At 43.1% G+C, this 12,923-nt stretch overlaps 1 protein-coding gene across 5 annotated transcripts in view; it reads left to right on the top strand.

Annotated features, from left to right (window-relative positions):
* The window catches only part of LOC126091958 (uncharacterized), a 349,369-nt gene extending 337,299 nt beyond the window's left edge, over positions 1–12,070 (top strand). For all 5 annotated transcript variants that reach the window (XM_049907299.1, XM_049907298.1, XM_049907301.1 and 2 more), the window contains one exon: positions 11,583–12,070. The gene's annotated coding sequence lies outside the window, so the exon portion shown is untranslated. The remainder of the gene's footprint in view (positions 1–11,582) is intronic.
* Positions 12,071–12,923: the final 853 nt, after the last annotated feature.

Here is a 12,923-nt window from a genome sequence, read left to right as displayed (position 1 = left end):
CCACTGCCCACACCGAAACTAGGGTTATTGTGTGGTATCACTCCCTGTATATCTAGTAAAGCCAACCAGTGCCCTTAAATAGTGCAAGGAGTCCCTCTACCAGGTTTTTGTTAGACACAATTTCTTCAGGTCTAGTTGTCCCGAAGATTCTGTATCTTTTACTCTCCAATTACATGCATTCAAAGATTAGGTCTGATGCAGTTTCTTCACCCTCATCACAGATCCTACATTTAGGGTCCTCTTCCATTATACCCATTGTGTGTAGGTGTTTTCTGAAGTTCTCATGGCCAGTCATCAGTCCAGTCATGAGTTTGATCTCTTTCCTGTTCAGTCCAGGATTACAGAGCTTCTTTTAAAACATGGCTTGGCCGTCATTGCCTTACCATGTTTTTGTTTATGGACCTTGGTCCAATATCCTACGTGCTGTTTCCTAAGCCAGTTCCATAGTTCTAATTTGATCATAGCCTTGGTGATTGTCAGGACAGGTTCCGGTCCAATAAATGGAGTTGTTGCCCCCATCCTAGCCAATCTATCGGCTTGTTCATTGCCACAGATCCCTGAATGGCCAGGGACCCACACTAGGTACAGCCTATTGCTTCCCCCTAGCTCCACCAGAGCCCTGTGGTAATCTGCAACAATCTTAGATCTTGTTGCAGGAGCTGCCAATGATTTCAGGGCTGCCTGGCTGTCTGAATAGATGTAGATGCTACGGTCATTGTAGCACCTACTCATATTCTCCTCCACTCATGCCCTGATTGCAGTAATTTCGGCTTGGAATACAAGGGCCAGTTTCCCTAGAGAGATACTGCTCTCCAGTCTTGGCTGAACCCCGTACAACCCTGCTCCAACGCCTTGATCTGTTTTCGACCCATCGGTGAACCAAACGATGTCCCCCGTACGGTGTCGAACTGTTTTCTCCCACTGCTCCCTACTTCCAACTATTATGTTGTAAGGCTTGTCGAAGCAATTCGGAGTTATTATATAGTCAGCGGGCATTTCCCCAGCCATACCTATATTTACCTCACTCACTATGTTAGTGTGTGATTCTGGATATCCAAATGAGACCCAGTTTTGGCCAGTTTTAAGTCTGTATGCCCCAGCTACTGCCTCCATCTTAACCCAAAGGTGAAGTGGAGGTATATCCAGCATGGTTATATCCAGCATGGCTTCCATTCCAGCGGTTGGTGTGCTGCTAATTCCGCCCGCTATGGCTAAGCAGACCAATCTCTGCACCTTAGCAAGCTCTTTAGCAGCAACCCGCTGTTCTACCTTCTTCCACCACACTACGGCACCATAGGAAATCACAGGTCTAACCACTGTGGTGTATATCCAGTGCATAACCCAGGGGCTTAGGCTTTTGCCACAAGCCCTCCTAGTACTCACTAAAGTGCTTTTTGCCTTGGAGCAGATACTCTCCCTAGATATTTCACGGCCCCCTTCACAGGTAGAGTTTCATCGAAGATGGCACCACAACAGTCTTCTTAGGATTAACTCTCAGATCCTGTTTAATGCACCATTTTTGCACAATGTCCAGCCCTCCTTTTGCCATATTCCTGACTGTGTCAGTGAATTTGCCAAGTATTACTATGACAAGGTCATCTGCGTATCCTTGGCAGAAACATTGTCTGGAATGTAGTTCCTCAGTGAATTCGTTCACCACTAGATTCCACAATAGAGGAGACAAAACTCCTCCTTGTGGGCAGCCTCTAGTTGTCTTAATTACCATCTTTTCATTCATCATGGTATCCTCTACCTTCCTTCCACTAAGCATGGCTCTGGTCCAGCTACATATAGTGGTCCCCAGATCATGCACCTCTGCTGCCCGTACCATGGAATCGAAGGTCGTGTTACTAAAGGCCCTCTCGATATCCAGGAAGATGCAGAGGGCTATTTCTTGGAAGTGAAGTGCTTTTTCCACCTTCCCAACGAGTTGGTGGAGAGCTGTTTCAGATGATTTACCTGGTTGTAATGTGTTGGTTCAGGTGTAGAGGGACCCTACATAGCCTCCTCTCCCCAGTGTATACATTAACCAGTTTTTCAAATGTTTTGAGAATGGAGGACAGACTGATTGGTCTCATATCCTTGGCCTTGGTATGATCAATTCTCCCTGGCTTTGGAATGAAGACAACCTTCACTGCCCTCCAAACATCGGGAATGATTCCTACTGCTAGGCTAACCCTAAATAGCCTGCATAGGATTTTTATAAGCTTTCCTCCTGCCTGTTGCAGGAGAGCTGGAAAAATTCCATCTGGGCCAGGTGACTTGAACGGCTGGAATGTTCCCACCGCCCACTGGATTTTGTTGAAGTTCACACACTCCTTGGCCGATTCCCAGTCCTCTCTTCGAGTGTCTGAGAACCATTGTCTCTCTGGCGTCACATACTGGTCTGTGTTATCCAGCAGAGCATATTGAGGAAAGTGAGTTTTGAGAAGCAATTCCAGCGTCTCATGTGTTATCTTTGTATATTCCCCATCCTCCTTCCTCAACATACCACCTGGATTAGTTGGTACTCTAGTGCCTCCGAGGCCAGATACACCCCCTTTGTATAAATAGGGTTCTTGTATCAGGGCCATGTCCACTTCCTGTCTCCCCAGGCAGCAGCTCAGATCAGCAGAGGCCCCTTTACTGTGCTGCAGATTAATCTGCAGCACCTCCAGGCTCTGTCTTACTGCCATCTTTGAGGTCTTTGAGAACCCTGACGGTGACCTGCGAGAACCCTAAAAACTGTTTCAGGTCCTGCTCCCGCATCGCCTTCAGGGACTTCTCACCAACCTCCACCATCAGGGTTCGTCCTTCCGGAGCAACCTTCTGGTTAATCACTCTCCAGTCTTCTGTCGGGACTTTTGGGTTCTGGGCCCCTATTTTCCCGAACAGAGTCTTGGGAGAGACTCCCTTAAGGATCTTGGGTACCCATAATGATATCTTTGCGGTCTTAAGAAGCTCCGCTGCCATCTTGACCAGCAGCTTCGCATCTTCCCACGGGGATATCAAGGGGTACCTTGTTCTTGAGCCATTCTACTGTGTGCATCCCCTCACAGACAAAAATGAGTGCACCACGATCCAGATAGACCCTCCTGAAGTTGGGACCTGGGTCAGCGTCCCCCCCAATCTTTTCAAAGAGGGCCATCTGTACTAGTTCCTCCTGCTGTGAGGTAATGGCCACCAGTGGATAACCTTCCTGGATAACTGCCATCCTAAAAACAGAGACTGCAGTACTATAGGTCTGTTTCCCTATTTCTTGCCTAAGTTTTTTCTGGACTCGCTTATCCAGGGACGAGGGAGTCTTTGATTCCTCCCTTATCCGCTTACTACCTGTCTTTGACGTTGTGGGGGGTCTGCGTGTCCCCTTCGACCTGAGCCAGTTTTTTCTGGTGGTCTTGGGTTCTAGTCCCTTTACTTCCCTCCATTTGTGTTTAGAAAGCCATTCTTTTCCTTCCTTTTCGCTCTGTTCCTTGGGTAGCTTCCTCCTTCGGGCCCCAGACAAGCCTTTGATCTTAATCTGGTCTAGCTTCTCGGTTACAGTTCCCACTTCTGGCTCAGGTCTAGACCCTGATTCAGTAGTGGAAATGCCTTCCATCAGTTCAGTCCCCAATGTTTGGGTATCTGAGGTCTCAATTTGCCCCTCAGTTTCTTTTTCTTTTTTTTGTAGTCGTGTCCATGTTGGACCCACAAGATTTGGGGATCTAGAAGTTCCACACCACAAATACCCCAAGCGGTGTAAGGCTAATTACTCAGGGAGGTCGCCCGGTATCCCTGAGGCTCCGTTTGCGACACATCTTCCCATGCGCCACGCACCCCTCAGCACGGATCGCATCACACCGTGGGTTGGGTCAGGGAATAGGGTAGAACTAGTAGTGGATAGGGAAGAGGGGACGTTGTGGAACACTCTTAGTCTGATCCATCGGCTGGGGCCTTTCCGGCAGTAGGTCCTCTACCTTCGGCATAGCCCTCAGCTTCCTGTGAATACGCAATTCTCTCCACCCACACGGACAGTGCTTTGTCAAGGTGGTGTTTCCCGGAGAGGAGACATACAAGATTGGAATAATAGAGATTTGTGAAGGTGGTTCGATTAACCCTCTGCCAGGCACTTGAATGTGATTTGCAGAGTATCCATGTAGATGCAGATGCTGATGTAGGTGTTTTCGGTGATTGCATTCTGGGCATATGTCTTTCCACTGTACGGCAGGCCATTTGTGTGGTGACTGTGGACACCCACTCCATGAGGGAAGGCCCTGTATTCCACCACCTCAGTGTGTCAGTTGTCATGATCACCACTCCCCTCGTTCACCAGATTGCCCGGCTTACAGCAGACAAAAGAAGATCCAAGAGTACAAGTCCCTGGATTGCCTGTCTTATACTGAGGCTCGCCAAGAAAATGAGAGATTACATCCAGTGTCACTTTCTTCAACTTTTACCGCTGTTACATCCTATCCCCTTCCTACCTCTTCCTTACCCAAGCCCCGTCCCCTCTCTCCTCCCCCTCCCCTGCTGGTAATGGGATTCCCCCCTACCCCCCTTCCTGGGACTCCTCTCCCCAGTGTCTCCCAGGCCGGTAGCTTCCTAACACAACTCGGTCACAAAACGCATCTGTGCATCCCAAGGTTTCTCACTCTCTTTCCGTTTTGGATCTCAGAGACCCCTGTACTCCCTCTGTGCCCTGCACTACTCCACCTCTGAAAAAGAAGGAGAAGACACTTAAGTCCCAAGACAAGCCCCCCTCTGGTGCCCCCAGAGGTGCCATCTCCCCATTCGCAACCTGTGTTTGACATCTCATTTATGGATGTCACACCATCCTTGTCAATGACAACCACTGAAAGAATGACATGACCTCCTCTCGGCTTCTTTATGTCTAACCTGGACTCTCACTACACGATCATGCAGTGGAATTGCAATGGATACTGTCGTCACCTGTCGGAAATACAATATCTTGTTTCCTCCTGTTCTGTGTTCCATCTTGCTCTTCGAGAAATGCACTTCCGTGATTACCACTCTTCAACATTTCATGGTTATCGGGCATTCTGACAGAACTGTGCCAGCCCCGGGGTAGCATCTGCCGGGGTTTGTGCTTTGGTTTGCTCCGATGTCATTAGTGACTGGATCACGCTTCATACCAAACTGGAATCGATGGTGCTTAGAGTGCAGATGACTCTGGCAATCATTGTTTGCAATGTCTACCTCCCTTCAGGTAGGCCACTTCCTTATGTTGAACTGTCTACCTTAATACTGCAACTCCTGCTGCTGTTTCTCCTTCTTGGGGACTTAAATGCCCATCACCCACTGTGGGGGAGTGCCACTCCAATGGGTAGAGGTATCCTGATTGACCAACTTGTTACAGATTTCGATTTTTGTCTCCTCAATGACGGTTCCCCTACCCATTTCAGAGCCGCTCATGACACATTTACTGCTACCGATCTCACAATCTCCTCTCCTGCTATCATGGCTTCCCTACATTGATCATCCCATGATGATCTTTGTGACAGTGACCACTTTCTGATTATTCTATTGTTCTCCTCCTGCCACCAAGCAGATAGGCCCCCACGATGGGCATTCTGCAGGGCCAATTGGCCTTTATATATGTCTGCTACGCACTTAAACACCTCCCTCTCGAATTGCATTGATGTGGTCATGCAAGATGTCTTTGTCACTATTCTTCATGCTGCTGGAACTGCTGGCCCCCTAGCCACAGGTCCCCCTCGTCGTCAACCGGTACCACGGTGGAACGGGGGTGTAGCAGTTGCTGTCCAGGACCACTGACGGGCGCTGCAGCGATATAAGATATAAATGACACCCTTCACAGACCAACCTCCTCGCTTTTAAGCATCTCCATGCTGAGGCTCGTTACCTTATTAAACAGAGTTTCCTCCCTGGGGACGTATGGCTCTTCATCACGGGTTTGGTACAAGCTCTGTAGCCTTCTGGGCTGCTAGCGACAGTCAACTGTCCTGGGTCTTAACCTCCAAGATGCTCTGTGCACTGATCCATTGGTCCTTGCAGAACACGCCGTGACACGCTTTGCGACAGCATCGACATCCTCTTCCTATCCTGCTATCTTTCTCAGGCAGAAACGCTAAATTGATCAGACCCCCCTGTGTTTCAGCTCGCACCATGCTGAACCCTTCACTGAATGTAAATCCTTGCAGACTCTTATCTCTTCACATGGCACTGCCCCAGGCCCAGATTCCATCCACAACCAGAGGCAACATCTCCTCAGGGTCTTCAACTGAATTTGGCTCATGGGTGCTTTCCTGTCCCAATGGCTAGACAGTATAGTTATCCCCGTCCTTAAGCCTGGGAAGAACCCAACATCTCTCGACAGCTACTACCTTAATAGCCTGACAAATGTATGTTGTCAACTGCTCGAGAGAATGGTTAGCTTCAGATTATATTGGGTACTCAGATTTTGAGGTCTTTTAACCCCGTATAACTGTGGCTTCCAAGAAGAACAGTCTCCAACTGACCATTTATTCCGATTGGAGACAGCAATCCGAAAGGCTTTTACTAATCACTGGCACCTTGCTGTGGTCTTCCGTGACCTACATAAGGTATATGACATGCTTTATGCCATAACATTTTAGTTACCCTGGAACTTGTGTGCCCCCTTTCGATTGTTATCTGTGAGTTTTTATCTCACTGCCTCTTCTGGGTTCGAGTTGGCACTTCACTCAGCACCCCTCAGATTCAGGAGAACAGTATCCCACAGGTTTCCGTGTTAAATGTCACACTCTTCCTTGTAGCCATTGTTGGGGTTGTAACCTCTGTTGGGCCTGTGGTTACACCGGCATTGTACATTGATTTTTGCTCCCACTCAGTAGCATCTACTGAGTGCCAGCTCCAAGGCACCATCCGATGGGCCTGTGTGTGGGACATCTCCCATGGCTTCCAGATTTCTCCCTCCAAAATGCGGGTTATGCATTTTTGTCATCGACCCACAGTACACCCCAATCCAGAACTTTATTTAGGTGACCAACTCCTTGATGTTGTAGCACAGTCCCATTTCTTGGGCCTTATTTTTGATAAAAAATCTGATGTGGCTGCCCCATATTCACAACCTAGAGACTTAATGCGTGTGGAAGTGTATTGCTCTCCGCCTCCTCGCCAACACATCTTGGGGTGCTGACCATTTGACTCTCCTCCATCTTTATTGTGCTATGGTCTTGTCCAAACTAGATTGTGGTAGCCTGGTTTATGGCTCAGCAGCTCCATCCACTCTGCAAATACTCTACCCTTTTCACCATTGTGGGGTGCGTCTGGTTATTGGTGCCTTTCGCACTAGTCTCGTTAACAGTCTCCTTGCAGAAGGGGATACATGATGGAGCTAACCCCTGGTTTCTTATGCATTCACCATTTGCCAATTCCCTTACCATCCTGTGTACCCTGTCCGCTTTGCAAATGAGGGATGTCCTCCTCCTGCCGACCACCCATGTGTGGTATTGCCCTGTTGGGGTGTCCATCTCCACTCACTGGAATGCGCCCCATGTATTTCCTTCCACCCCCTCCCTCTTGGATGGTGCCTAGACCATGGATTAGGACCGACGTATCCAGGGTTCTAGGGCCTCTGTCGTGGCTATGGTTTTCTGGTGTCTTGTACGTGCCATCCTTGCAGATTTCCAGGGTGTCACCTTCTTCTAAGACAATAGGTAAGGTGGGATACACTTTCATGTCCCCTACCAGCTTAGAACACCAATTTTTACTGGGATAATGTAATGTGTTTACAATAGAGCTTCTAGCCATTCACAGAGTCCTCCAGTTTGCTTCTTAGGCCTTCTTCCTAAGTGTTTTAATTTGTACCGACTCAGTGAGCAGCCTGCAGGCTATCGGCCAATGCTACTCTCTTCACCCTTTGGTCTCTGCTGTCTATGACCTCCTCTCTGCCCTTGGCCATGCCGCCTGCTCAGTTGGCTTTCTCTGGGTCCCAAGTCGTGTGGGCATCCCAGGGAACGAACTGGCTGATCGTTTGGCTAGAGATGCAGATACTTGCCCCCCATTCCCTTTCATGATCCAGCTGCGGATATTCTAATCTCTGTCAAATCTCTCTTTGCCCAAAAGTGAAAAGACATCTGGTGCACTACACAGTTACTGGCGGAAGTTAAGAGAACAAAACTAACATCCAACTCTCAAAATAAATATGAGGCTTCTCAGTAACACCATTTTGTATATTGTACTCCTGTTTACAATAACTTCATTACAAAGTTATTGAGTTATGTGAAAAATCGTAAAAGTATTGATAAGGACAAAGTCGAAGAACTTTCTGTCTTCATTAACAGATGTCAGTTGTGAATGTATCTATATGCCCCATGATGTTATAGACATTGGCACGGCCACTCTTCCTGTACATCGTGCATCATATCTCCAAGGCAGGAACCGAATAAACTGCCCAGCAGATACTGTGAACATGGTATGATGTTTATCGTTGCCCTGCCTGCAGATACACTGCGCCCATCCATCTCACGATACATGGTGCATAAATAAAACATCCAAACAATAGATTATCTAATAGATTATGAAAATAAACTTTTTATAGTGATTAACACCATTTGTCGGTTTAAAAAGTGCCTGTGCAACACATCTCTTCATGAAAGTGATATATTACGCTACAGAAGCTACTTATGTATGACGGGATGGGAATTTGAGTCTGATGAGAAGCATGCCAGAATAGCCAAGGCAGTCAAGGTGACTGCTCACGCTAAGCAAGACATCTGTGTTTGATTTCCAGTCTACCACAAGTTTTCACTGTCATGTTTGGATTTATTTCAAACCTCGGATGTGGCTGATGTCATTGGTTTCTCTTAATTCATGTAATTAACAGCCATTGTTTCACGTAGTTGTGTCTGTTCTGTTGGACATGTCTGACAGGAAACACAGGCCACACATGCTTACAGTCCCTGGCCAATTTATTAGATGTACTGCAGTTTCTAAGCAAATTTTGATTTATGTCTAACCAAATTTGTTTTCTTAATGCATAAATTGTGATAAAATGATTATGTAGTCTACTTCATAACTATGGTGATATAACAAATAAATAAAACATATTATTTGTTGAAAATGTTTTATTTAAATGATTACAACAAAAATTAAAATATTGTGAAAGTGGAAACATTAGCTTTAATATCTTGTGAGCCACCTTTTGCAGCTATGAGAGCCTTAATACAACATGGCGTGCTGTTGATGCAGGACTGTACTGTGTTCTGCATTTGTGGATGATACCACACATGGATGATCTTCTCTAAGAGCTGTGTTTTTGTTGTGGTGACATCTTTTGCCCCCTCTCTCTTCATTTGTTCCCATACTTTTTCTATGCAGTTCATGTTGGGACTATTACCTGGCCAGTCTAACAGAGGGATATTTTGTTCCTTCAGAAAGTATTTCACTGACCTGGCTGTGTGACAGGGATCTCCATCCTGCATAAAAATAAATGGTTCCCCATATGGGAACCATTCTCTGAGCTGTCATAGTAATCGGTTTTGCAGGACTTCCTTATACTGATCTTGACTCATTATGCCTTTAACCACGTAAAGATGTCCTGTATCCTTGCCACAGATGACAGGCCAAATCATCATCTTAGTTACGTGTTTTACAATCTGAATAATACAGTCAGGATGAAATTTTTCTCCTGTTCGATGGCATACATACTGAGATTTGTTAGTTAAAATTTCAAATGTGCTTTCATCCCTGAAACGTACCTGTAAAAATCAAGAAACATAATTAATATACTGTGAATAAATGTACATAGGTTATATCATATAATAAATAATAATTTTAAAGTTAAATTACCGATCTCCAGAAGTCCACATCCTTATCACACCACTGTTTAGTCCACTTCTGGGTTGACAGGCCTTGAAATCGTTATCCTTCAACTTTCTGCGAACACTGCGTTCAGATGCATTCACATTACCCTCTTCCAGTTGAGATTTTACCTGTTTCATTGTTGCAAATCTGTTTTCTTAGCAAATTATTTTGACAAAACTTTCTAACCTTGGGATGAAAATTGGTTTTCTTCCACATTTATTCTTCGTTCTGGGGCTCATTTCTTCAGCTGAATGAATTTTCTTCCTTATGCACCTCATGCTAGCTTCTGACATTTCCAACCTTCGTGAAATTTCCTGATTGGAATACATTTTCGTATTAACAAGGGCTTTGACCTCAACTTTTTTACGTGTTGAAATGTCCCCTCTTTTACCAATTTTTAAAGGTCACAATTAGTAATATATGGCTGTTAAACAATCAATTGTGATGTCGATATTACGAAATTGATAATGAAAGCGAACCATATATTACACCAGTTACACGCGAGAATGCCACTGAACATGTCTTTATGCTGTACTCTGCACATTGATACCTACAATAAGTCAACAATCCAATGTCAAGTAGCAACAACAGGTACAAAATTCAACAGTGTGATAAGTGCCCTGAATAACTGTCATAAATTTTCCAATTAATCGTATTAAATGTAGTCCTCAACATGTAATTATTACAAATAACATTAAAAATGTGCAGAGCATCTAATAATTTGGTCAGGGATTGTATGTGTATCTTCATTTCTGCAAATGATCTCACCCTCAATTTTAAAAAGATACCACATATTCAGTTCTGCACATCTAGGGAATACTACACCGATGAAAAGTGTAACACATGGTGAGGAAATAAACAACAGGTTGAAAACTTCAAAATACTGTCTCCATATTGATGATAATTAAACTGGAAAACAGCACGTGTTATGACTCCGAAAACAATTTAGTTCAGCTACACTTGCCCTTAAGATCATTGCATATCTTGGGGAGAGAAAAATCAGTGAGTTGACATATTTTTGCTTATTTTCATTCAGTAACGTCGTGTGGAATAACGTTTTGGGGTAACTCATGTTTAAGGAAGAAAGTCTTAGTTGCTCAAAAACGTGCTCTGAGAATAATATGTGGTACTCACCCACAATCATCTTGTAGGTATCTGTTTAAGGGATTAGGCATTTAGACTACTGCTTCATAGTGTGTTTATTCCCTCATGAAGTTTCTTGTAAATAATCCACTGGAGTTGAAAAGGAGCAATGATGTTCACAGTTACAATACCAGAAGGAAAAAGACATTCATTAATTTGCATTAGGCAAAAAGGTTGCACAATGCCATAGCTAAAATTTTTCCTCAATTACCCAGTGATGTAAAATGTCTGAGAGACAGCAAAGTAACATTTTAAAATGAAATGAAAATTTTTCTCAAAGTAACATTTTAAAATGAAATGAAAAATTTTCTCCTTGACAGGCCCTTTTCTGTAAAAGAATTTCTAGTACTGTAACATGTAAAAAATGGTGTATAGAATTACTCACTCAGATCTGTAAATTAAGTAAAAAACAAAAACACTTTCAGCGATCTGCATGTAGCCATATTTACAAAATAATTGTGATGTGAATATAAAACAACTTGTTCCCCATCATGATGCTTTATAAGTGCAAATGATTCATGGAACATGAAATTAGCTAAAAAAAACTGACTTCCTTACCATTGCATCAATAAAATTAAAAATTTTATATTGGTTTTAACTGCACATGATGGGAGTTTAATAATGACTTTTGTCCTTTCTTTCTTTCTTTTAAGGTGATAAATGTGGCTCTGCATTTCTGCGGTGTGGTTGTGACAGAAGAGGACTTTTCTTGCCATGATATGTAAACAGACATATGGATTGAAAAGTATTGTACTCCAGTTCAGCAATAAGAAATGTGTGCATGTGATGACTTGCTGTATGTGGACAGTAATAAACAACAGTTTATGTATGTGTAAAACCAAAGAATAGTGGTAGTAGCGTATTGTCGATTTCAATAACATTTAAGATTTTTGTTATTGTATGTAGAAAATAGAGAAGAGTGCAGAAGTTGCAGGGACAGAAGGGGCGAAAGATAAATGCACACATTTAAATTTTAAAAAAGAATGTTTCTTATAAAGTAAACATCACACATTTCAGATTGATATTGTACAATAATTTCCTGAAAGCATTATTCAGTGCTACAGTTGGTTTAAAATATAGTTGTATATATATTTATATTTGTCAGTTTGTCATAAAAAGACATTAAAATTATTTGTTTATACACCATGAATTAAGTGAATTTGGGGTGAACAGGAGAGGGTTTAGTTTCACTAGTATGTTTTCAGCTAACCCTGTCATTGTATATTGAATTATTAAAAAGCACAGATCATTATTGAAATGAAATCTGAAATAAAACGTTACTAGTTTTGCCAGGAATTATCACCTACAAGATAACTTATTCTAATTTACAGTGTGTGTTTATTTGTCTGTATGTTATTCCAACATCAGGAGTTTGTTGGGCCAGCTGATGGAGCTGGCCACTTTGTACTTAACAGTCTTGTCAGTCGCTAAATGGGACAATCTTTCTTTGAGTCATAAATATAGCTGTGTAATATTTTATATGTACAAATGTGTTAATAATTTTATCTTTAATAATCATAAAGTAATAAGGTGAAATTGTCTGCGTTGAATTTAATTTCTTTTCACAACTTTATTTCTTCACCTCATGTGTTAAATGTTCCGCATGAGAGTGATTTGGATAAACATATTATTTGTAAGAATAATAAACAGTGAGTTTGATGTCTACAGTATGAAACTAGTGTGTACCTGAAAGTATTGTGCGCCTTTGCCACAATCCGATTTGAGTGTTAGGAACTATTAAGAATTTTCATAATCCTGTGAGGAAACAGCCCACTACACTGTTTGTTTTATAGTATTATTTTGGAATTTTTGATTTAAATGCCTTGCTGTTGTATCATTTAAGACTGTTAATCTTTCACAAGAAATGAAAATATATTTTTAAGACCTGTACTATATATATATATATATAAAAACTTTAAAAGGCCTCAAGTATGGAATTTTGACTGAAGACATTTTGGGATGTATAATGAAAGTATAAATACTGAAATACTGCC

This window comes from Schistocerca cancellata, chromosome 7, assembly GCF_023864275.1.
Source record: "Schistocerca cancellata isolate TAMUIC-IGC-003103 chromosome 7, iqSchCanc2.1, whole genome shotgun sequence".
Taxonomy (NCBI): Eukaryota; Metazoa; Arthropoda; class Insecta; order Orthoptera; family Acrididae; genus Schistocerca; species Schistocerca cancellata.
This window is presented reverse-complemented; position numbering and strand designations above follow the sequence as displayed.